Here is a 6,000-nt window from a genome sequence, read left to right on the forward strand (position 1 = left end):
GAATCCGTTAATTGGTTATCAGTTGTTTGTTGTACAATTACTTTCAAACATCGTCATTGCATGTTGGCTCATTAGATTAAAATCTAAATGATTAGTCGCATTCAATTAAGGGGGCACCTTTAATCTTACCGACAATCCCCTAAACCAATGTATTAAAGGCCAATAATGAAACACAACATCCTCTTTTATTTTCTAGAATTTCATATTTGTTTAATTAAATCTTCATATAATTATGTTCTCTTGCTTTGGACAACAAATTAAAATACCTTACGTAGTCGATAAGCCGATAATTATGCAATTATGTCTCATTTGATTGTCTAATTATATACGAATTATATTACAAAATCTTTAAGACAGAGAGAAATCAACATGAAAATGACATTATATTTTTTCTAAATTCTTGCAAGCCCACTTTTTCAGCAATGAAAATTGGGCTTGCAGCCTCAGCCACAGTTGTTGACTCTATGTTGATAGATGATTGTTGTACTAACTATTCTTTTGACTTCTAGTAATACACTTGCGTTGTTTAATGTAGTAGGAATTAGGAAACAATATAAAATGTACAAGTAAAATTTTAAAAATTTAGAAAATATAATTATCGATAGAATAAAATAAAATACTAGTAACAATTACAATAAAATAATTTTGATTAAATAAAGTTTCATATATGTGACCTGACCATTTCACATATAAGTTATTAGTTGAGTAATAGGGGTTAGGGTTACAACAAAGATTAAATGGGGATAACTTTGACAAATGAATGTTTACCGCTATAGAAAATGGTTAAATGAGGTTACATTTATAAACAAGTTATATTATTTTTTAATAGTCAAAACAAAAGAGAGAGGTTGCTCGAATGAATAAATAGGGTTATTTTTATTTTTTACTTGATTGTACTCGTATAATAAGTTTTGGGGTTACTCCTTACTCTTATAAACAAAATAAGGGTATTGATATTGAAATAACAATTTTGCAATAATATCTTCAAATTTCTAATTCCAAGCTTGTTTGAATGTTCAACATTGTGACTTGAGGTTTGTTGGGTGTAGTTTGAGGAAAAAATCAATAAAGATAAATTCTTAACTACAACCATTAATTGTTAATTATGTGCAACTTTAAAGTATTATTTGTCAGATAAAATTCAATGGTGATAGTAACAATCACCAAGTTTAATATAACAAGAGTTATAATCTAGGCCGCTAAACACAAAGTAGACTAAAGATTAAGAGAGCAATCACAAAAAATTGTATAGTATAGAGGGAAAATTTCAAAAATTCTAAGCACTAATATACAGGTGCCTTGCAAAAACCCTACAGTAGCCCATAAAATACAGAAGAAGGGTCAAGTTAAAATACAAGAAACAAAGTAACATACAAAAAGAAGGGAAAAAAAGAGATAGAGAAAAGGAAAAAAAAAAAATTGTGTAGAACGGACTCACGGTGAGTTCGAAGTCACCGTGAGTCCAGACTTGAGAACCTAAATGCTCATCTAAGTGCTGCTGCTTCTTCATCCTTGACCTTTGGGTCGATTTGCAGTTTAAAAGCATCCTTTTTTATATATAACCCAGATTATCAATCTCATCTTCATCCGTCAACAAAACCTGCGTCGAAATCCCACACTCGGCGCCATCTCTACCGTAGTTGACGGAATCACAAGATTATTGATGACTTTAAGCATCAAAATCCTATCATGAAGACACTGATCGCAGTGGGAGAATCGATGATTGGAATTCTAGGGTTCTTGGAAGCGAAATCGAGTGACTGATGACTCCAATCGTCGTCGTAGATTTTGTGACGAAGAATGCAATCAAATGGACCTTGATGAATCAAAGGTTGATTGACATCAAATGGGTTGAAATCAACAGCATGGTTTTTGGCATAAGTAAGTAAAGATGGGTTCAAGATGCTATCAACTTTTTTGGGAGGTAAATGCATAAAAACGGAAAAAAAAATATCAATGTCAGATATTAGATTATCAAGGTCAAATATTAGATTATTAAAGTCTGATATTATATTATTAATGTCATATATTAATTTCTCATGTTAGATATTAGATTAATAATATTAGATATTAGATTATTAATGTCAGATATATTGGACTCACATACGGTGAGTGTAGTCTAACGCAAAACTTTCTCCATGTAGAATAGCTAGGGCCCGAAGAACTTTTTGAACATATGGAATTATGGAGTGCTATCTTAAAGGGATCGAGCGATCGCTCTACCCCTTTTACCCAAAATTGAAAATCTTCCTGTAGTCTAGAGTTGACACTTTAAATAGTAAAGCACGAATCCTGAGGTGGCTTGCTATAAAGTTTAAATTCAATTGTCTATAACCTTTTCAATTCTTGCTGATCAAATTGGATATGACCTATCATTGCATAACTCTAGAACTCTACTTTCATCTGTAGTTTGAATGATTGCCTTAATTCCATGTAGTGAAGAAGATATTGCTGTTAAAATTATTAAATTGAGAAATGCATTTCTGATTAAGTACAATTCTTTCTTTCTCACCCTTATTTCTATTATTCCATCTTCCATCATCAAATGTAAACTCAAGACAAAAGGAGCATCTAAAAAGTTGTTTACACTCATCTTATATAATTGTTTTACTTATCTAAATACCAACTATATTCAATGTTTCCATCTTCCATCATCAAATGTAAACTCAAGACTAAAGCAGCATCCAAATAGTTGTTGGGAGCCCAAAAATATCACCAATCAGGTCATACCAATATAATCTATATATTTCACGGATGCTCCTACACCAATTAACCTTATGGATAATTAAAGTTAGGGCATGTTCATTTTACTGAGCTGAACTGAACTGAACTGATTGAAGCTAAACTGAACAGAACTGATTGGAGCTGAACTGAACTGAACTAAACTGAACTAAGCTGAAATGAATATTTTATGAGAGAGGGAAATTAAGAGCTAAACTGAACTGAACTGATTGGAGCTGAACTGAACTAAACTGAACTGAACTGAACTGATTGGAGCTGAACTGAACTGAACTGAAAATAAGTAAATATGAACAAGCCTTTACTCATATTAATGAATAGGGTTAATCTTATAAGCAAATGTGGCTATACACAAAACTTACTAAAATAAATTAGAACAAAATAAGTTCAAATAGAAGAAAATTATTTCAAATAAAATAAAACAGAGTACAATAACAAAATAAAATAATTTCATGCAAAATAATTTCAAACAAAATTATATTAGTCAAACAAAGACTTAATTTTAACTACTATGGAGTACCCTTTTTAGGGGAGTTGATATGCATAACACATGTATTAATTCAACTCCGTACAAAACGAGAGTCGAACCTTAGGATGGGGTGACTACAAAAATTGCGACTCAATAAATGTTGGTGATGTGGATATTTGCCATAATTAATTTGTAACTTAGAATACCCCCCTTGAATATCCATCATTTAATAATTAAACGGTAGGTTAGGTGACTCATTATAAAATTTGTGGGTCATTTGTGATTCAAATTTAGCATACAATGTCAATACACTAGTTTGACATAATATTTACAAAAAAATAAGCATTAAAAAGTTAATACGAGTATTATAAAACTTTATACTTCGTATTATTTAACAACATATTTCATAATTAAATTTTCTTTTACTATTCCCGCCAAAAAAAAAAAAATGGTTTGCATGTTAGTCTAATTCATAAATTCATAATCAAAGTTGATACTAGTAAAAAATAAAATTCAAACACATTGTTACATGAGAAGCTAATAAAAGGCTAGCAAATGTAACAATAAGAAACTTTTAAAAATACATAATTTCTTCATCAGAGTGCCCTATACATTATAGGTATTGCAATTCATCCACCATACCACCTGTAAATATATATAACTTTACCGACAATTCATTACAAGTCTACGATTAACCTAATTAACAAGTTCCTAACAAAAGATATAAATGTCAACAATAGTTAATCTGAGATTTTCCTAAAACTTCAAATTGTACAACAATGGCACAATTAATTGCAAAGATACAATTATTTACTTAATCAAATTCAATTACGAAACAAATTCGAATCTCTCTTCTCTTCTGCTTCATCATCTCACTTATTTTCTCTCTGCTTTTCTTCATCATTTTCAGAATCAATCTAGGTATAACTTAATCATTGCAATTTTCTACTCGCTTAACTTTGATATTTTTTGAAATGGTGTATGAATTGGTAGCAACAACATTACTTAATATTTATGGATTAGAAAGCTGCAGACAATAGAGTAAATAAAAAAACTTGTGTTTTGACCCGATTCACAATAATATTATTGTGGACCCGAGGTTCTACACGTGCGCAACTGACTTTGTATTGAATATAGTGATCCTAATATTAAATATAGTAACCTTAATTTTAACACAATAACCTTTAATAAAATTTGTGTGACTTTAACATTATTGCAAAGATGAAGTATGACGTTATAACTCTAATTTTAATCTAGTGACCTATATTATTCATATTGAGTTGTATTTTAAAATTTTCATTAAAAAATTAATCTCTTATGACCTTTATAAAAACACAATCACTTTTATTTTTACATAATAACTATTATTTTAACATGATGACTTTTTTTTTTTTTTTCAAACTAATAAAACGATCATAGTAACTCTACTATCAGGTGTATTTCAGAGTTTGTTCAAAGTAAAAGGAGGTCAAGTAATTTTGCTTATTTTGAATAGTATGAATGAGTAACTATTATTTTAACATAATGACTTTTTTTTTTCAAACTAATAAAATGATCATAGTAACTCTACTATCAGGTGTATTTCAGAGTTTGTTCAAAGTAAAAGGAGGTCAAGTAATTTTGCTTATTTTGAATAGTATGAATGAGTGAAGTAATAGGAATTTTTTGGTCATTTTGTATAAATGTGCATAAAAAAAGGTACTTGTATTAAGAAAGGGAGAGGATGAAAAGAAGAAGAGGAGGTTGGGAAAATCTATTAATCTATTAACTATTACTAAAATAAAACATGCTGACATCATTAAGAGATACATGTCAATTTCTTAATAAAAATTTTCCCGCCTAAACTATTTTTGACATTATCTTTTTTTTTTTTTTTTTTGTTTTTGTTTTTTTCCCTCTTATATTCCAAAACTAAATAAATGTAGTTTCAAAATTAATTAATGAGATTATGATTTTTTTCGAATATAAAATTGACAACTATTTAAACAAATAATAGCTACTTAATCCGTGCAATGCATGGGACTAAATTAGTTACTTACTAATTTTTGTTTAAATGAATGAAAAACGATGTTGGTTATAGGAAAAGGAAGTGAAAAAAAGAAAAAAAAAGGTTGGACAATTTTGCTCATTTCATGTCGATGAGTAATAGGTTTATTCATTTATATTTATTTATATTTATATATATATTTTTTATTTATATTTATATATATATTTTTTTGTGACAAACGAACTACGAAGTATCAAATAAAAGGAAAACAAACAAAAACAACAACTTTCATCAAAAAGCTAAAACAAATAAAAAAAAAAACAATAAATGACGACGTCGTGCTCAACCAGCCAACCAGTGAGCAAGAGTAACCCATGAACGAGGAACCTTTTGACGTCGATGAGTAATACTCCGTAGTTATTTGTTCATTTTCTGCAAGTGAGCAAAAAGAAGTTTGTGGTATAAAAAGGAGAGAAGGAGGTACTCCATAAAATGAAGAGGTTGGGTAGATTTGTTCATTTTGTATAATGAGCAAGAAAATATAATTTGCTCATTTTGTATAAATTAGCCAAAAATAAAAAATAAAAAATATTGCATTCATTTCATGCAAATTGCGAATAAGCAAATTGTGCAATGCGTAGATTTTATGTAAATGAACAAATATCACGGAGTACTAATATATCCTTGATTGCACCATATAAGGTACAACCGGTTATAACCTTAATGCAATATTTTGGTTAGTTGGCTAAACATTAAAGGTTGTTTTAGTATATTCATTGACGGGGCTTTTGAGGAGGACAAGTAT

This window comes from Chenopodium quinoa, unplaced genomic scaffold, assembly GCF_001683475.1.
Source record: "Chenopodium quinoa cultivar QQ74 unplaced genomic scaffold, ASM168347v1, whole genome shotgun sequence".
Lineage (NCBI taxonomy): Eukaryota > Viridiplantae > Streptophyta > Magnoliopsida > Caryophyllales > Amaranthaceae > Chenopodium > Chenopodium quinoa.